Source organism: Melospiza melodia, chromosome 10, assembly GCF_035770615.1.
Source record: "Melospiza melodia melodia isolate bMelMel2 chromosome 10, bMelMel2.pri, whole genome shotgun sequence".
Classification (NCBI taxonomy): Eukaryota; Metazoa; Chordata; class Aves; order Passeriformes; family Passerellidae; genus Melospiza; species Melospiza melodia.
The window spans coordinates 9,088,356-9,108,906 of NC_086203.1; positions in this window are offsets into that span (position 1 = coordinate 9,088,356).

Sequence of the window (20,551 nt, forward strand, 5' to 3'; positions counted from 1 at the left end):
TCTGGACACGCCGAGCCCAACACAGCACGAAAGGATCCATGGCAGCCTCACTGCCTCGCTGCTGCTTCCGTGCCCTGCAGGGCTGTTTGCCAGCCTGGCCTGGCTGCAGCTTCTCCCCAGCCTCTGCAGGAAGGCATTGGGCATCAGCTGACAGGCAGCCCAAAACGCACCAAGAGCATGAGATCCCCTGTGATTTTCCATTTCTAGGCTGATCAGTAAGGGCGAGTGTTTTGATGAAAGTGGGCCCTGGCCTCTCCAGACATTTTGTATCGTTTCCTGATACTTAAACATATGTTTCACAAGTACTGGCTGCTGAAGATGCGATCTTCCCAGTGAGGAACAGCCCCACCTTATCAGGGGTGCTTCTTTCTTTCTCCAAAAGTGGATGGAGAGGCTGTGCAGAAGGCGGCATTTCCCAGAGGAAACAGTGACTCATTGGCAGCCTCTGCTGCAGGAAGGGAGGCAATGCCAGGCACAGCCACAGGAGGTAATTGCTGTGCCTCTGGGCCTGAGCCCTGCTGAGGCTTGAGCTGCCCTCTCTGCTGCTTGGCACTGCGGGCACAGCCCGGACAAGACGGGCACAGCCAGAGGAATTGTCCCGAGCAGGCTCAGGGCACTCGGGTACTGAGCTGTCCTGCTGGGCTCCCTCCGTGGGAGACACGTCCCCAAACCTGGGAGCGGCTGCACGGGGTGCCCATGGTGGGGAAAGGGCAGAGGGGGAGAGCAAGGCTCCACTGGGTCCTGACAGAGCCTGGCTCTGTGCCCTTGGTATAGGGCAGGTGTCCCAGCAGAAGGAGGGGTGGTAGGGAGGAGAGGAGGGAGGGAGTTTGCAACACAGCCGGCTGCAGTTCTCCCCAGGGATCAAAGGAGGGTTTCCTTTGTGAAGCTGACAGAACCAAAAGGGGCCTTGGCTGGTCCAGCTACCATACCAGAGATGTTACACAGGGTCTGCAGAGAGACTGGAGAGTGCCCAGGAGTCACCCCAGAGCTCCCAAGGCCCCTGTGCAGCTTTGGCATTGTCCATTCACATCTGGATCCTAGGGACTTACCTGACCCCCTTGCTGTGCCCAGTTCCCTGAGGCAGACAGGGATTCCAACACACAATCGAAATGAATCTTATTTCTGCTAACCTCTAGATTGGGATCAGGACATGGATTATCTGCAAGCCCTGCTGGAGTACGGCGTGAATCTCTTAGGAAAGGCTGGAGGCAAGTTCTCAATGTACCTTTCCTGACAACATTTGCAGAGACCAGGTGGCAAGAGCTCATAGCTCTGCCCTTTCCCTTCAGACCATCTCAACCTTGATGGATTCAGGGAAACATTGCCATGCTCCATTCTGGAGCCCTGAGGGATCTCACAGGATCACTGTCAGAGGCAGGAAGGAGCATTTAGCTGTCCATCCTCCTCCCATGTGCAATGCCACTGTGTCCCTCTGTGTGCTCTGTGCAGCAACAGAGAAGAGCAGAGAGGGAAGGGGCCGGGCCCAGGGCTGTGCCCCGGCGCTGAGCCTTGCCTGCAGCCTGAGGATCTCCTACAGTGCCATTGGAGCTGTTCTGTCCTGCCTTTCTTTGCAGCTGAACCTGTTGCTGAAGGTGATCTGGCTTCCCAACCCACGTCCAGGACTGAGCCTCTGGGAGATGGTGAGGGTAGGTCAAGGCCTCTCCCCTGGGAGAGCTGCCAGCTCAGAGCCCAAAGCTCGGCCAGGGGGGCATCGCTGCAGGTGCCAGGACAGAGCCATGCACGTGTGTGCCCTCGCCCTGCGCGACCCCCTCACTGCTCCTGCGGCTCAAGCCTGGTGGCTGTTTGGAACAGGGAGAGCCATGGCCCTGCCCCAAAAGCCCACACATTTTCTGAATCCTTTCCCCATATTTGGCAAGCTTGACATCCTGAAGATGCCAGCACCCAAATCAGGAACACTTCCATTTGATTCAGCTGTCCATTACCATTTATCAAGGGATGGACCAAATATCTGTACAGAAGGAGGCATATCCTGAAGGAAGCAGGGGCCAGTTGGCAGCCCCTGCCGCAGGAAAGGAGCAGATGCCAGATACGGGCACAGACACAGAAGGTATTTGCTTTGCCAGGCTGAGCTCTAGACAGGGTTGTGTGGCAGCAGCTCTTCCCCCAGGGCCTGCCCTTGCATGGCCTGGCAGCATCCAAAGCTGGAGGCACCTCTGGAGCTCATTCACAGCCCCAGGGAAAGGGGACTCGTGCACCAACGTCCCTCCCACTGCAGCTGCTCCGGAGCTGGCCCTGAGTGCCCAGAGGCCCAAGGCACAGGAACAGCCCCGAGCGGGAGCCCTGGAACGAGCCCAGGGCCAGAGCCAGCCTCGGCTCCCGACTGGGCAGGGGCTGCACTGGGTCCTGACAGGGCCTGACTCTGTGCCCTGGCGCTGGGGGAGCTGTCACGGGGCAGGGAGGGCCAGGGCTGGCAGTGGCTGCTCAGGGATGGGTTTGGCCCGTGTCCCTCCAAGCAGCCACTGCCCAAGCAGCTGTGCTGGCCCCGGGCTCTCCTCCCGGCCTGCTGGGCTTTCTTGGGTGGCACAGCCTGTGCCAAGGGGCGGCAAGGTGCCTGCAGGCCCCAGCTCTGGGGGAAACGGAGAACGTCCTGCCCGCATCCACCGTGCTGCCAGCTCAGCAGTGCAGCACAGCTCGGGCTGACGCTCCCCATTGCTCCCACAGGTGCAGCTGGAACCACAGCACATGTTCCTGATTCCCAGAACGGCACTGGACGGGGTGTCTGTAAGGGAACAAGCTCCTGGCTAGGGTTAATGGCAGGCCTGCTTTCTTTGGAGCTTATCATCATCTTATGCTGTGTTGGAGTCTGGTGTTACTGGAAGAGAAAACAGTGAGTGTTTTCATCATTTTTCCCTTAAAGAGCTTCTTTTGAAAGCCTAATGTAGAAAGGAAACCTTCCTGGAGAGGCTGCAGTGGAGTTGTGGCCTTTCCATGATTGTCCAAATATCTCTGCTGAGGGTTCTGCTGCTGCCCAGAGCTTTCATTGGCCTCCTAATTGCTGGACCTTCTCCTGGGGGGCCTGCTGGGGCCGCAGGCAGTGCTGGCTCCCACTGAGGCTGCCTGGCCAAGAGGAGCCCCAGGGGCACAGGGCAGAGGCAAAGCACGGTGGGGAGGAGAAAGAGCAGGGACGAGATTGCCCTGGAAAGGCAGAGGCACTCTGGGGCCCGCTCCTGGCCAGGGAGCCTGCCCAGAGCCGTGCCCTGCTCGCCGGGGCCTTGAGGGGCAGCTGTGCAGCTGGGCCAAGCTGTGCCAGCAGCTCCAGCCGTGCTGGGGAGCCTTGCCAGCTCTGGGCCCTGCTGTGCAGGAGGCTCCCTGTGTGCCCCTGGCAGCTGGGGCCTCAGCCACCTCCTCTCTTCACAGCAGCGCCTCTGCAGATTCACAAGTCCGGCCGAGGACTTCAGTGTGGGAGAACTGGACCTGCCATCTTGCATCTCCTTGCCAGTGTCCATTGTCCCTTCCTCAGGTGCATTACCAGCTTATTGTTGGTAACATCCTGCAACCACTACGCAGAACAGCACCCTCGGTCCCCAAAGGGACTGGCCGTGATCTCCTGTCAGGGCAAGAGGTGCAGCCCTGCAAGCCAGGGAGTGGCTTTTGAGGAAATTGATACTTTCTTCTAAAAATTCAAGAGGTTTATTAAAAATTTATTTGAAATATCACAGGAGACTGAATAGGAAATTATTACAGCACCAGGAGTAGAGGATTTTCCCACCATATGCTCATCTACAGAAGGGAGGTTTCACTTTTTAACTCTTTTGCCCTTCCTAAAGTTCTGTCCGTTGACCTATTCTTTGCTGTCCAGTGGTGCACTTTGATTCCTTACATCTCGACTGGAGGTCAGGTGCTGCTGTCATAACAAGGTGACCCTCCTGATGTCCGGAGCTCAGGTCACCCCATGATAGCAATGCAAGGGGGGGTAAAACATAACAATAAGTCTATAAAACTTCTCTTAACATATATACATTATATTTGTCTTTTAATTGTGAGAGTCAAATGGCACATTACTCATCTATCACAGGCTTGAGTCCAGCTCCAGCTCAGGTGTCCCTGTGCTAGCACCAGCACTGGAAGAGCTGTTTGTCTGGGCACAGCCAGGGCTGGGCAGGCAGCAGCCAGGCATGGGGCTCGTGAGACCAACAGCACCCTCATGTTATCTTTGTTTTTCATGTGAAACATTTTGATATGTTTTTCATTTGTAGCATTTAGAAAAGTTTTTCATAGAATACAGACCCCGGATATTTGTTCCCCTTCACTCCAACAGTTGTCTATTTGCCAAAGTAGTTTTACAGTTACCTAGTTTTACAGAAGCCTACAATCTTCTGACACTTTGACAATAAAAAATAAAATTACTTTTAATTCTTAATGTTTACTTTTGCAAAACCCGGACAAGATGGGCACAGCCCAGAGGAATTGTCCCGAGCAAGCTCAGGGCACTCGGGTACTGAGCTGTCCTGCTGGGCTCCCTCCGTGGGAGACACGTCCCCAAACCTGGGAGCGGCTGCACGGGGTGCCCACGGTGGGGAAAGGGCAGAGGGGGAGAGCAAGGCTCCACTGGGTCCTGACAGGGCCTGGCCACGTGCCCCTGTGCTGGGGGATTTGTCCCAGGGGACAGAGGGTCGCAAAGATAGAAAAAGGTAGGAAGGGAGGGAGAAAGGGCGACCGGGACAAAGGGGGACAGGAGCATAGCTGTGGCACTGCCTGCTGCAGTTTGCCCCAGGGATTTAGCAAGAGCTGCAGCTGTGGGAGTGAGAGCACCCAGGGGCCTGAGCTGCTTCAGCCACCCCACCATGGATGTTGCACAGGGCATGGAAAGAGGGTGCAGAGTGACCAGGAGCCTGCCCAGAGCTCCCCAGGCCCCTGTGCAGCTTTGGCCATGTCCATTCACGTCTGCCTCCCACCGCCTTACCCGAGCCCCTTGCAGTGCCCATTTCCCAGGGGCAGACGGGGATCCCAACACATCCTGAAAAATGTTCTCATCTGTGCTCCCTTCGAGATGCGGTTGCTGCAAAGGCTTCTCCATTAGATTGGCTGAATAAAGTTTTGAAGCCACTGGAGCCTCCTGCAGGTTTGTTCTCATTGTCCTACACAGTAATAATTGTTGACAACCTGCCAGAAACCTGGTAACAGAAGCTTCTATGGCTGTTGTCTTACAGATGTGCCTGAATGGAAGACATTTCCCGACCCTTTGCTGATTCCTACACAGAAGCCTGGCTCCCATCGCAGGGGTGAGTCGTGTGTCTCAACTGACCCCACAGGCTGAGCCCTGCTTTTGTGGCATCCATTCCTGGGGAACAGCCCAGTCCAGCTCTCTCTTTTCTTTTCTCCAGAAGCAGATGGAGAGGTTGTGCAGAAGGCAGCATTTCCCAGAGGAAGCAGTGGCTCATTGGCAGCCACTTCTGCAGGAAGGGAGGCGATGCCAGGCCTCAGGAGGTAATTGCTGTGCCTCTGGGCCTGAGCCCTGCTGAGGCTTGAGCTGCCCTCTCTGCTGCTTGGCACTGCGGGCACAGCCCGGACAAGACGGGCACAGCCCAGAGGAATTGTCCCGAGCAGGCTCAGGGCACTCGGGTACTGAGCTGTCCTGCTGGGCTCCCTCCGTGGGAGACACGTCCCGAAACCTGGGAGCGGCTGCACGGGGTGCCCATGGTGGGGAAAGGGCAGCGGGGCAGCGAGGCTGCCATGGATCCCTTCCTGCTGTTCCGGGCACGGCGTGTGCAGATGTGCAGCCAAAGCCCCCGGCTGCTGAGCCCCAGGACAAGGCTAAGGGAATGTACCCACCATTCACTTTGAGCAGTTCTCTCAACATGTGCTTCAGCATGTATTTTGGCTCATGGTTCGGAAAGGGCAGAGAGGGGGCGAGGCTGCCATGGGTCCCTTCCTGCTATTCCTGGCTCTACTCTGATATGGGGAACCCTGGCTCACTCTAGGATCGCTCCCAGGTCTCCTCCCAGAGCTTCATCCCACAGCTCAGCCCTAAGGGCCAGACAGGTATTAGGAATTTCACAGCCTACCATTGCTGACTCCTAGTCAGAATGCAGAGGAAAACTCTAGCTGTGTTTCAAAATACCAGACGCTGTGTTGTTTCCTTCCCACTGCAGATTTTCCATTGCCCCAGCCTCAGCCCCTGGCAGCCTGCCTGGATGTTCTCCCCGCGCCGCTTCTGCAATCCCACTCGTCCTGGTCCTCCGGGTTCTGTGGGCAGCTCTTTGGGCCACTGAGGCCCTGTTCCTCCTTTGTTTGTGAGCATGTCCGAGTGAGAGATGATTCAGGGGCTCAGCACCAAGGCCTCCAGCAGCAGTGGTCAGTTCCTGAGCGCGCTCGGGGGCCACAGGCAGCTGCCCATGGCTCTGGCAGGGATGTGAAGGGGAGGCCGTGCAGGGGAGCAGCCCCCACGCCCCAGCCCTGCCCGTGGGGGCCTGCAGCCCGTGGGGATGGAGCTGCAGTTTCTGCTGGAACAGAGCCAGCAGCTGGGCACTGCAGCACACACTGCACACATCTACTGCAGCAATATGTTAGCAATCTTGTGTATACATACACTCCAAATTGAAAAAGTTCAGGCTAAGTCTAGCTTAGTTTCAGAGGCATTGGGGTAGAATTATTACCGCTGCTTTCCTGGCTGTGTTTTGGAACATTATACTTTTTTTTTAATACTTTATAAAAACAATCTCTGAGTCTGGAAAGGGAGTTTTTCAATCACAAGGGCTCTTGCTTCACTCCAGGAAAAGTGTAATTCAGTGTACCAGCGAGATTTTCTCTTAACATATTGCTGAGTTCTCATGCTGCCACTCATTAGTAAAGATGAAATAATTTCTCACTGTTCATGTTTGATTTTTGTTTGGAAACACCAGGGAAAAAATGTACCCACTGTGAAGATTTGGTTCATGTGGATCAGTTATTATTTCAGCTGCATACGTTGAGAGAGAAATTCACAGAGGTTATCCCAGGCAGAATCTGGTGCTGATGCTTGTGCCATTGGAGTCTGGAGTGGGCTCTTTGCTAGCACAACTCACCACACTGAGCTGCTGGGCATATCTCGTTTGTTTTCTGGTTTTTTACTTCTAAGAGCAGCCAGCATCATTTAACAGTTCCTAAAACAGATTTGTTGGTTCCTCTGAATCAACTCAAACTGTGGGTTTGAGTTCCTCCAGGTTTCAGCCCAGAGGAAAGGAGGCTGAGGGGGAGCCTCGTGGCTCTCCACAAGTCCCTGACACGAGGGTGGAGCCAGGTGGGGCTCTGCTCCCATGGGAACAGGGACAGGACAAGAGGAAAAGGTCTCAACTTGCACCAGGAGAGGTTTAGATTGGAAATCAGGGAACATTTCTTCTTGGAAAAGGTTGTAAAGCATTGGAACACGTTGCCCAGGGCACTGGTAGAATCACCATCCTTGGAAGAGCTCAGAAGACATGTTGATGCAGGACTTGGCATGTGGTTTAGTGGTGAACATTGTGATGGTGGTGCTTGATGGTTGGAATTGATTATTGTGAAGGTCTTTCCCAACTTTAAGGATTCTCTGATTCCATGATTCTAAACAACCCACTGATAACATAATCCAGTCTCTCTTGGTGTAAATGACTTGGTTCACTCTCTGATGTTTTCTCCACATCCATCTGCCAATGCATCTTCCAGCACATGGAAGGAACAAACCAGGTGTGAAGACTGGAGAAGGAAAATGAGCCCACATCACTTCCTTGGGAAGAGAAGATCCGACAATTTCCAGAGGAGAGCAGAAACAGAAAAAAAGGTTTGAGAAGCTGAAGTAGTGGCAGAGGTACCAGGGAGAAGAAATAAGAGGTGAGAGAAATGGTGGCCATGAATTGCAGGGCAGGCAGAGGACACCAGTGACCCCAGCAGTTTGGCACCTCCTGGCCATCAGGCAGCTGACCCCAAAAGTTCATCTCTGCTCAAAGGGCATGCACAGCCTCGCCCACCCAGTACAGGTGCAGGAACCACATGAGGAAATGGGAGGTGAGTGTCATAAACAACCTAACTACTGTCGTGCATTTCCAGCAGGTTTTGCAGCCTGTACTGAGCATCTCAGTCCTGGCTGCACTGTTCCCAGACGCCAACACCATTAGATCAGAGGGAGCTGATTTAACCCCTTGTTAAAATAATCAAATCATTTCAATTTGAAGTCAAGTCATTTGAATGATAGGGACCATTTAAATCTTGCTGCTCAGAAGGCACAAGATTGGGCTGAGGCCAGAGCTTTGAGGAGCAGCCAGATAGGGACAGGTAGAGCCAGGGAATGATAACATGGCACCCACCTCAGTTTGGGAAGAATCATTTGCCCAGCAGGAGCCCAGCTCCACAGCAACATCCCTGGAAACTCTGCATCATAAATACCAGGGAGTTCATTCATACAGCAAAAGATTTCCTGGCCTTATTTACCCTTCCACATTTGCTGCGGCTCTTCATTCCAAAAGCCATGTGAGTACTCTGGGCTGGAAGGCTTGTCCTTCCCCTGCTCCTGGCTCTGCACCAAGATGTTCCCTGTTCTGCTGCTGACCAATGCATCTCCTGGCTCCCTACCACTGAAGGAAAAGAAATCTATTTACAAGACACAAACAGCTTTGTGTAAATCACAGCCATGGGCTGCCAATTGTGTGCTCTCCCAGCCCAGCAGTGCCTCCTTCGTGCAGCACAGAATGCTGCACTAGTGCAGCTCCAGGGATGTGTTGCTATTAGGTCATGTCACCAGGGACTGGAAAGCACCAGACTATGCTCTGTGTCTCAAAAATCTAGATGTGTGATGATTATCTCATGATAGCCATCATATATCCTGTGGTAATGCTATTTCTAATAATTTAGCTTCAGGAGTTCTTAGGCTGGGATGAGCCCATGCTCCGAGCTGGAGCAAACTGTGTGCTCGGGTCTACTGTGTGAAACAATCACTGTGGTCCTAGTGCTGCCTCCTCCCTGAAAAGATGGAGCTGTTACATTCTTCTGAGGCCACATGGCGGAAGCAGGTAATTTCTAGTAGGGAGGAGGTACAGCAATGCTCAAACCACTAATATCACTAAATACAGTTGCATGAAATAAAAAACAATACCCTTACTTTCAATCACACTCCCGTTTTTTACCATCTGATTACATGATAAGATGTTGTTATCATTCTTTCCCTACATCTCTTCTTTCTATACCTTGACCGTCTCAGGGCTGCAGCAGGAGTGGAAGCACCCGGGCAAATGACTCATCTCCCTCAGGCCAGACGTGGGTTTTGACCCAGCAAACCAGAGCAACGCTGACATAAAGGTGGAGTTTTGTGTTATTCAGGGAACAAAACGTTGCAGCAAATGACTGCCTGGAGTTTGGTGTGTTTCCTAGAAGACTTGCAAACTAAGTATGAAGGAAATGTCCTTACTCTTTATCACAAAAGGTCAAGTCTACAAACACCTGCAGCTGCAGACATCACAAGGATGCTGTGTTTACAGCAGGCACTGCCCCATTCTGCTTCTGGGAGCCTCCAGTCCCAGAAGGAGCTTGTTCAGGCTGGGGGAGATTTCAAGAGACAGCAGGAGGCTCCCTTTGTCTCTATGCTCCCCTTTTCTTTATGCTTCCTAAAAATCCCTCCTCTCTTCCCACTAACTCTGCAAGCACTGTTGGATGCAGCTTCCAGAGGCACATTTCTTCTTCCTGTGATAGTGCCAAGCTCGCAGGGCCCCGCACGAGGGACCTCTGTGAGCAGTGCGATTTACACTCTTTAACAGCGGCCATGTCCCAGTCAAGCGGTCAAGCTGGGCAAGGACTGTCCTTCTCGGACGGCCCCGCCAGCGATCCAGCAGCGCCAGCAGCAGGGCAGCACTGTCCCGGTCTCCGCGGCTCGGGACAGCGCCTGAGGCAAACGCCCTGTGCTGGGACAGCAGCCCCACCTGGCGCTAGGACGTGGCACGGCTTATGGCTGCAGCCAGCAGAAAGCAGAGAGCGCTGTCCAGCTGCGGGCACCCGACAGCCGGACAGGGAACGAGGGAGACACTTGCAACAGCTTCCAAGCAGGGAGGGAGACAGGGGAGGAGTCGACCCTCTGGCGAATGGAGTTTTAGAGGGGAGGGGGATACAAAAGATTGACTTAGGGAGAACCCCAATGGGGATAACTTGAGGGTGGGGCCCTGGTCCCTGAACCAATCACTCAACGCTCTCGCTGGAAGTTTCTAGAGAGAAGGGTGCGAGCGCCGAGTGACGGACAGGGCACCGGGGAGGGATTTGAGAAAGGGTACATTAGTCTCCAAGGCAACTGGGAATGAGTTGGGATAACTGGCAGCACAAGGGAAGGAGAAGATAACCAGGGCAGAGCCATTACATGATGGGGGGAACAGAAAAGTCCAACTTCTACAGAAACAACACAACATCCCAGGACAGTCCTGGCACTGCAAACATGTTTTCCCTCTGCAGTTTGCAGGAACAGTCAAGGAGCATCCAAACTCTTGCAAAGCAAAGCTTGTTTAAAGGATGGGTTTAGTGCCGGTGAGCTTCCAAGGACTCTTCCTTTGAAGCAGCCTATGCAGGGGGCTCTGAAGTGTCCCTGTAGCCTCCGAGTTTCAGACAGAGCTGGGAAAACATGTAACCCTCCGCTAACCATCCCCAAGAGCAGACAAGATGCCGTCCCCCTTGCCCGGAGCTGGGGGATGGAAAGGAGGCTGGAATGGCAGTGATGGGTGGGTTTGTGGCCGTCCCATTTCCAGCCATCTCTGCCTTCCCCCACTGGCCTCGTGGGTGCTCTGCAGCTTCTCCCCGTGAGAATGCCCTCTGCCTCTGTGCAGAATTCAGGAGTAATGCACAGTCTCTTCCCTTCCCAGAAATCAGGCTGTGTGAGTGTGTTTGCATATGTGGACATTCCAAGTTTTAGCCCAAAGAGAGTTTTATACCTGACTTACAACCCACTGAAATAATTTAGGTGTGTGTGCAGGAGGTGACATCCCCAGCACACGCAGAGCTGGCAGTACCTGGCTGGAACCCTTCCAGCGAGGGGCTGGTGACCCCAGGGTCTGGCAGCACTGTGGAGGTGGCTCCTCACACAGCAGACCTGGGAAAGGGACAAGGACATGACTTCAAATAGCTGACGGCAATGGTTGGCAGAGGGTGCTGAGAAATTCTTCTCCTTAGTTCTGATGGGCAGCAACAAAACAAATTTGGTGGGTGCAGCTATTGATCATCTTCAGGTGAGCTCAAAGCAGAACTCTTCCTCCAACCCCTGCTGGAGATTATCTGCTCTGTAGTGCGGCCCACAGGCTCAGAGCCTTGTAGCAGTGCGTTTCTGCTGCTGTGGGCCATGAAATGAGATGTCCTGGCTGGTGAAGTTGTGTTTGGGGGAGCTGGGACACCTCTGAACAGCCAGGACACTCAGGAGCATCACTGGGGACCAAGTATTAATTAGAATGTAAAATTTCATCTGCAGTCATCTTGCATTACTGCTGTTAAGAGGACAAATCTTCCATTGCCCTGTGATTTCTGAGTGTGCAGAGTCATGGCTAAAGCTGGGCTGGAGACAAGAAAGAGAAGTTTTGGCCAATTGGCCACTAATTCATGCGTGAGTGGTATTCAGCACCCAGTTTGCTTTGCGGAACCAGTAAAGGTGAGAGGCTATTGTAATCCTGAAAAAACATGTTTATGCTACAGCACTTAATTCCAAAATTGTCCTAGAAAAGAACAAATACACCTTTGTAAAAAAAAATTTCTGGTTTCTATTGCCCATCCCTCTACTGTGTGAGAAGCTGCCTGGAGAGCAATACTTGTTCAGCGGATGTTCTGAAGGGATTGATTCCGAAGCTGTGACAAAAATGCAGTGTGAGCAAAACGCCAGCTTCAGTTTATAGAGTCAGGCATCACAAAAGCTGGAAAGGATCTCCAAAGGAAGTGAGTCCAGTCTTTGACCTGATATCTGCACTTAGCTGATCTGCAGGGATCTCTGTGATGCCATTTTTAGTCAGTTCCCCTATGGAGTTTATGGGGTGAGCACAGGAAACAGAGCCCAGATTTGGCACATGAACAAAATACGTGGGATTTCAAACTGCCCACAGCCCTCGGGTCACCTGTGCAGCTGCTCACCTCTTGCCTGGGACCAGCTGCTGTGAGCACCATAGAGACACAGGATTTTAGCCTCCAAAGACCTCTGTGGGTTGACTGCCTCATCTGTGTGTCACAGGGCCCAGAAGATCAGCTCTCTGCTGCAGGGAGCTGGCAATTCATCTATTTAGCACTTTCCTGGCAGTGCAAGAGGTAAGAATGGGAGAGGTGGACAGCAAAGTCCAGCTTTTCATCATTTCTGGTAAGATCAGATGAAAATACTGAGGAGTTATTTTAACGTGAGAATAGGGAATAGTTTTAATATTCAATATGATTAATTTACAACAAATTCTACGTAGATTAACTATACATACACCACGTTTCTTTCCCCAGATGATCATTTATCCACATAACTTTGCAAACCAACAGTTAGAGCAGCAGTCCCTGTGCTCTGATAATACTCTCTGGTGTTCCCAGGCTCATGCTGCTCAAGTGAACGATGGATGGGCTGTGCAGCAGCTGAGCGTGGCTGTAACGGCATCGTGGAGTCACGAAGCATCATGCAGGAAAGCCAGGGGCTCCTGTGCCAATGGAGTTTCAGGGCAAAACTTGTAGTAAGCTGGTGTTTTCTTGCTTCCAGTCTTTTCCTCCTGGCTCTTAAATAGTGGCCAGAGGATGAGGTTGGTTGTGGCCTGGTTTATCTGCAGTTCCAAAGCAATGCATCACTCTGCAGTCCGGTGAGGGAAGCCTTTGGTATCTTTCCAGTCTTTAATTTTTCTCAATTATTCATCTGAGGGTTGCTTAATTGCTAAGTCTCCTACTTTTAGATAATATGGGGAGGTGTGAAGGAATGCTGTTCAGACACAAACTGGTCCCTTCTCAGCTTCAAAGGGCAAATAGAAATTCTCTCCCTGTCCTGTCTCTCTGGCTGCGGTGACACCGATGGCTCTTGCTGAGCTCTTGCCAAGGCTGTAGCCAGGGCACAGCCCTTTCCCATCTCCTCCTGGGCAGCAGGAGCACTCTGGGACTGGTTGTGAGAGCTGTGTCCTGAGAGGAGTGCAGGCAATGCGTGCAGGAGGAACCTGTGGTGCATTCTGTGCGTCATATTTCAGCAGACATTCACTGCAGCCTGCTGCAGAGTGAGACAGTTCCTGGTGTCTGTGTAACCAGGTACTTGGTCAGATGTTAAGAAGAAATTCCTCCCTGTGAGGGTGGGCAGAGCAGCTGTGGCTGCCCCTGGATCCCTGGCGGTGCCCAAGGCCAGGCTGGACACTGGGGCTTGGAGCAGCCTGGGACAGTGGGAGGTGTCCCTGCCATGGCACGGGTGGCACTGGAGGGGCTTTGAGGTCCCTTCCTACCCAAACCAGTCTGGGATTCTATGGTTATTCTGTCTTTATTTTCACTTGTGAATTGATTCCAAGTCTGCAGTGGTTTCAATGCCTGAAACCACTCACTGGGGCTGCTCCATCCCTGTGTGCACCTGGAGGAGGAGATGGTGAGCACGCAGCTTACAGTCCTGCTGCCCTTTCTCCCGAAACTATAAACACCAGGCTTTTCTCAAGTCTTCTATTTTCATTCCACTCTCACCCCTCAAAATCTTGCCTATTTGTCAGTCCTTGAATAAGCCCCATTTCTCTCTGGCATGGTGGGAATGTGCAGGATTTCTTCTGGGTGCCTTGATGCCTATAGGTTTTGGAGTCAATGAGCTTATGCAGAGCTGTGCTCATGCTGGAAGTTAAACCTTGTCTTTAAAGAGTCTGGAAGAGCAGTAAGGAGGATTTAAGTTCCTCACAGCAGAAGCTGTGTCCACTTGGCACCTACAGCCATTCCAAGGCAGACTGTGAAGTCTCCAGAACAGTTTGATGATGCAGTGTTAAAACAACTTTCTGCAAGTGCTGGTAAACTGCCATGGCTTGGCTGAACTACCTATAGCTAAAGAACCACAAATGAATTTGCATTTTCAGAGGGAATTTCTCGTGAAGTTTGAATGCGCTGCTTTAGTGACAGCAGCCTATTCAACACTGCCTTGGCTCACCTGCAGCACTCTTGGCTTTCACGGAGTGTCCACGTTCACACTGTGGCTGTTGAATTACCAGAGAAGCTGTTCCTTGCTTTCCAAGAAACTGTTCTGAATTCTCCACTAAATGCTAAGCAGAGCTCAGTTGTGCTGCCATTTTTGGTGAGGTTTCAAATGGTTTATTTTTGTGCTATGATGAATTTTAATAATTGCTATAAGTATGCTATTAGTCAAAATGAGGGAGAAAGAAACCCAATTATTAAACTAGACTGCTGGGACTGGAATCTACTGCTGATATATTAAAGCCCAACTGTCATGCTTAATAATTAACTCAACCCGCTGACAATACTGGAAGAGAAAATGAACATTAGTAATGAGATAACTGGTCATTATTTCTTTTCCCTCCTACCATTAGAACAATATGTTGCAGTATATCAATTAAACAATAATTTCACATCATATACACTGCGTGCTTTCAGCAGTGCTTTGCTATCTCCTGCTTTCCCAACACCGCTTTTATGGAATTAAGTCTTTTTTCCAAGTCTACTTTTGCTGCTTTGGGCTGTGTAAGGCCTGAGGGAGCCAGTACAGGCTGCAAATGTTACTCAAAATGCCCAGTTTGCACCAGAACCCAAGAGGAATGATCCACATCCCCACTGACAGGTACCTATTTGTGAGGAATTTCTGAGCACTCTGAAGCTTCTGATTCAGCTTCTCACTCAGCACAGCTTCTCCTCCTGCTGCAGCCGAAATCTTGGCATTGTTGTAGAGTACATGCCCTTCAGGCCCAGTGGGTTGGGAGACAGTTCTCTGCACAGAAAGGCATCAGCCCACCCTGAAAAGTGTGCTGATATCACCTGGAAAGCCCCACTTTTGGTGGAGAAGCTTCATGACCAAGATTTTCCCCAAATTTTTTAAGAAACCTGGTGTCTTTCAGTGATGAATGTTTTTGCAGAGAGGATGGATAGCTTCTGCTTAAGGAGTGCCCTCAGTCACATGTGGGAGCAACCTCACAGGCTGTGCCACCCAACAAAGCCCAGCAGGCCGGGAGGAGAGCCCGGGGGCAGCAGGCAGCTGAGAGAAGGCCCTGCTCTAGAACTGAGGGAGTTCCACCAGAAGCAAACAAAGATGTCAACTTGAAGAGCTTCCCACTCTGCTCAAAGTTTGTCTGGGAAGACTAAGACATGAACTTGTCAAAAATCCAAGGAAATATCTGGGAAAAGGTTTTATGTATGTTGGTTGTGACGAGGTAGAAAGCTCCTGCAGGAATGAACCTCTGCAGCAGGCTGGCTGAGGGGGACTTACTTCTTCCTAGAATCAAGATTACCACTGAAATGCAATTTTATTTTTTATTGTATAACGGGAAAATATATTTTCCAGAACCCTAAAACTAGTTTCAAAAATACAGATGTGTTTTGGAAACAAGAATGAAATATTTGGGGATTTCTCTCTACAAAAGATATTTCTAAATATTTTCAAAAATGAAAAGTGAAGACAAAATGAGGTGACTTTTTCTGGATTCTAAAACTACTTTAAAATATCTTTAACCACTATAGAAACTGGGAAGAAATATTTGGGGATGTCTCTCTACAGAAAAAACATTTCTACATATTTCTACAAATTTCTAATTTCTAAAACTGAAAAACTAAGAAAATGGGGTTGCTTTTTCTCAGGAGATCCATGCTGCTGCCTGCCCCCTGGGGTCCCCCAGCCCTCGGGACCCCGCCACTGGTCACAGCAGCCCCTGCCTGGCTCCTGCCTGCCCACACCGTGTGCATCCATGGCTGCTCCTGGCCATGGAGCTCAGCCAGGGCTGCTGCCGGCTGGGCTTTGCTGCTGCTGCCACCCAAACACTGGCATGATGGCACCTTCCCTTTAGTGCAACAGGAGAATGGGCCATCACCTAGCCTGGCAGAGAGCAGGGTTAACTTCAGTGTTGTTTAGAGGGCAGGGCCAGGGGGCTCAGGGGCAGAGGAAGGGACATGTTGGTTTCAGGAGGGGCTGGAGGGTGCTGGGCTGCTCCTGGGGTCTATAGAAGAAGTTGGGACAGGACAGAGGAGGATCAATAGACATGAAAGTAGCTTGGGTATACACATGGGGAGAGGATGTGGCAGTGGGATCTACAGGAGAATAAGAGGTTTCCTTGTAGATGACTGTTCTGGAGCCTTCGTCTCAGAACTCTTGAGAGGGCTGCCCAGGCCCTTCTTACTGTTGGAGGAGCTGCTGCAGCTTATTGGATGTGACGTGCAGCCACCGTCTTACAATTCTTGTCCAGAGGTGGAACTGTGGAGAGAGGAGGTGGCTGAGGCCCCGGCTGTCAGTGGCACACAGGGAGCCTCCTGCACAGCAGGGCCCAGAGCTGGCAAGGCTCCCCAGCACGGCTGGAGCTGCTGGCACAGCTTGGCCCAGCTGCACAGCTGCCCCTCAAGGCCCCGGCGAGCAGGGCACGGCTCTGGGCAGGCTCCCTGGCCAGGAGCGGGCCCCAGAGCGCCTCTGCCTTTCAAGGGCAATCTCGTCCCTGCTCTTTCTCCTCCCCACCGTGCTTTGCCTCTGCCCTGTGCCCCTGGGGTTTGCCTTGGCCAGGCAGCCTCAGTGGGAGCCAGCACTGGCTGCAGCCCCAGCGGGCCCCCCAGGGCAAGGCCCAGCAATGAGGAGGCCAATGAAAGCTCTGGGCAGCAGCAGAACCCTCAGCAGAGTTCTTTTGACTATCATGGACTGGCCACACCTCCCCTGCAGCCTCACTGGGAATGTTTCCTGTCTGCAGTAGACTTCCAAAAGAAGCTGTTTGAGGGGAAGTGCTACAAAACACTCACCAATTTCTCATCCAGGCATAGCAGATTCCAATGCAACAAAACAAAACAATAAGCTCCAAACAAAGCAGGGCTCCTATTAACACTATCCAGTAGGTTGCTTCCTCAAAGCTAGCCTTTCTCATGCCCTTCTGAGAATCTGGAACATGTGCTGTGGTTCCAGCTGCACCTGTGGGAGCAATGGGGAGTGTCAGCCCGTGCTGTGCTGCACTGCTGAGCTGGCAGCATGGTGGATGCGGGCAGGACGTTCTCCGTTTCCCCCAGAGCTGGGGCCTGCAGGCACCTTGCCGCCCCTTGGCACAGGCTGTGCCACCCAACAAAGCCCAGCAGGCCGGGAGGAGAGCCCGGGGCCAGTGCAGCTGCTTGGGCAGTGGCTGCTTGGAGGGACATGGGCCAAAGCCATCCCTGAGCAGCCACTGCCAGCCCTGGCATTCCCTGCCCCGTGACAGCTCCCCCAGCCCCAGGGCACAGAGTCAGGCCCTGTCAGGACCCAGTGCAGCCCCTGCCCAGTCGGGAGCCAAGGCTGGCTCTGGCCCTGGGCTCGCGGCAGGGCTCCCGCTCGGGGCTGCTCCTGTGCCTTGGGCCTCTGGGCACTCAGGGCCAGCTCCGGAGCAGCTGCAGTGGGAGGGACGTTGGTGCACGAGTCTCCTTTCCCTGGGGCTGTGAACGAGCTCCAGAGGCCTCAAGGCCTCCAGAGGCGCATCCAGCTTTGGCTGCTGCCTGGCTGGGCAAGCGCATGCCCTGTGGGAGGAGCTGCTGCCACACAGCCCTTCCAAGGGCTGAGCCTGGCACAGCAATTACCTCCTGTGCCTGTGCCTGTGCATGTGTGTGGATTGGCCTTCCTTCCTGCAGTAGGGGCTGCCGATCGGCCTCTGCTTCCTTGGGGAACCACCTCCTTCTGTGCTGCCATTTGGCCCATCACTTGAGAAACAAAAAAGTACACCTTATCAGCTGGAACAATTCTCCATTACTTTGGTAGCATGTTCACGACGTCATGCTTATGCAAAATCGGGGGTAATCAACAAATCATCTGGTCTTTTTCAGCTGGGCCAGGGCCCACCCTCCTCCAAACAGCTACCAGTGCTGAGCACAAGTTGTGAGTGGACCATGCAGGGCGAGGCCACACACATGCATGCCTCTGTCCTGGCACCTGCAGCAATGCCCCCCTGGCCGAGCTTTGGGCTCTGAGCTGGCAGCTCTCCCAAGGGAAAGGCCTTGACCTACCCTCACCATCTCCCAGAGGCTCAATCCTGAATGTGGGTTGGGAAGCCAGATCACCTTTACCAACCGGCTCAGCTGCAAAGAAAGGCAGGACAGAACAGCTCCAATGGCACTGCTGAGGATTCTTCTTCAGGCCTGAGTGGCAGTGAGGGCACCTGGGTGATTGGTGCCCTCCCAGGCACTCCCTCAGCTCTGCCTTCCACTCAGGAACAGGGCCAGGGGCACCTCGTGCCTGCAGTGGCCCCACATTGGGATGGAAGGAGCCCCCTGTGGGGCAGTCTGGGCAGAAAGGACTCCCTGGAGCTGCCAGCAGCTCCAAACACAGCCCCAGGCAGGGCCAGGGCTTGGCAGTGGCAGCAGGAGCAGTTCAGGCTCCCTGGGGCCAACAAAGGAGCTGAGAAAGGCTCAGCCCCGAAGAACAGCCCTGGGCCCAGCCCGTTCCCTCTCTGCTCTCCTCTGTGGCTGCACACTGCCAAGAAAGAAACACTGGCGTTGCACATGGGAGGCAGATGGACAGATAAATGGCCCTTCCTCACACTGACAGTGATCCTGTGGGATCACTCAGGGCTCCAGAAGGGAGCAGGGCAAGGTTTTCAGAACTGATCAACCTTCAGTGAAATTTAAGGGAAATGGCACGAGTGAGATCTTGCCACACTGCCACAGATTATTCTGTCAGGAAAGGTACATGAGAACTTGCCATCAAGATCTGGCAATGTCTTCAAAGTACCATTCACCAGCATTTCCAAATAATCCAAGTCACGTGCCAGTTGAGAAGGGAGCACAGATCCTCCAGAACTATTTCCATGGTGTGCTGGTATCGCCTTCCCCCTTCGGGAATTGAGCACTGCAAGGGGGTGGGTAAGGCTGCGGGAGCCTGTGGCTCCTGGTCACTCTCCACCCTCTTTGCAGGTCCTGTGCAACACGCCTGGAGGGGCAGCTGGAGCAGCCCAGGGCCCTGGGGCTCTCTCACTCCCACACGGGAAATCCTCACTAAATGCTTGGGGAAATCTGCAGTGCCACAGCTGACGCTCTCAACCTCCATTCCTCCCTCCTGCTAGCCCACCGGGCCATGGAACAGCTCCCAAAGCCCACGGGCACGTGGCCAGTGCCTCTCAGGACCCAGTGGAGCCTTGATCTCCCCCTCTGCCCTTTCCCATCCATGGGCAACCCGTGCAGCCGCTCCCAGGTTTGGGGACGTGTCTCCCACGGAGGGAGCCCAGCAGGACAGCTCAGTACCCAAGTGCCCTGAGCCTGCTCGGGACAATTCCTCTGGGCTGTGCCCATCTTGTCCGGGCTGTGCCCGCAGTGCCAAGCAGCAGAGAGGGCAGCTCAAGCCTCAGCAGGGCTCAGGCCCAGAGGCACAGCAATTACCTCCTGTGGCTGTGCCTGGCATCACCTCCCTTCGTGCAGGAAATGCCGCCTTCCACAGAGCCCCTCGATCCATCCCTTGAGAAAGGAAGAGACACAGCTGGATCAGATGGAATCATTGCACCTCCAGGTGGTGGCCTCTTCAGGAAGCAATACTTTCCCAAGACATGGATAAGGATCAGGAAAATCCTGATCCCCCCAGGCATATGGGGCTGGCTATGGCCCTCCCTCCCCCAAGCAGCCACACCTGAGGATGTGCCTGGGGACCAGGAAAATGCAGGGGATCATTGGTGAGTTTGGGCTGCCTGTCAGCTGATGCCCAATGCCTTCCTGCAGAGGCTCAGGGGAAGCTGCAGCCAGGCCAGGCTGGCAAACAGCCCTGCAGGGCGTGGAAGCAGCAGCAGGGCAGCGAGGCTGCCATGGATGCCTTCCCGCTGTTCCGGGCACGGTGTGTCCAGATGTGCAGCCAAAGCCCCCGGCTGCTGAGCCCCTTGACAAGGCTGAGGGAAATGCTCTCACCATTTCCTTTGAGCAGTTCTGTCACCATTCGTTTCAGGATGTTGTTTGGCTCATAAGGTTGGTTGTGTCCTGGGGCTTTGTTCTTCCCTCTCAAAGGACCTTAACAGAAAGTGGTTCCATTTCCTAGGAATGGATGCCACAGAAGCAGGGCTCAGCCTGTGGGGTCAGCAGGGACAACACTACTCACCCCTGTGATGGGAGCCAGGCTTCTGTCTAGGTATCAGCAAAGGGACAGGAAAGGTCCTCCCTGCAGACACATCTGTAACACAACAGCCACAGTTGCTTGTCTTACCTGGTTGCTGCAAAGTTGTCAACAATTATTCCTGTGTAGGACAGTGAGAACATACCTGAAGGAGGCTCCAAAGGCTTCAAAACTTTATCGAACCAATCCAATGGAGAAGCCTTTGCAGGAACGTCATCTAGATCAGAGCACAGATGAGAAGATTTTTCAGGGTGTGTTGGCATCCCCTTCCGCCCCAGGGAAATGAGCACTACAGGGGGGTAGCGTAAGGCTGTGGGAAGCAGACGTGAATGGACATGGCCAAAGCTGCGCAGGGGCCTGGGGAGCTCTGGGCAGGCTCCTGGTCACTCTGCACCCTCT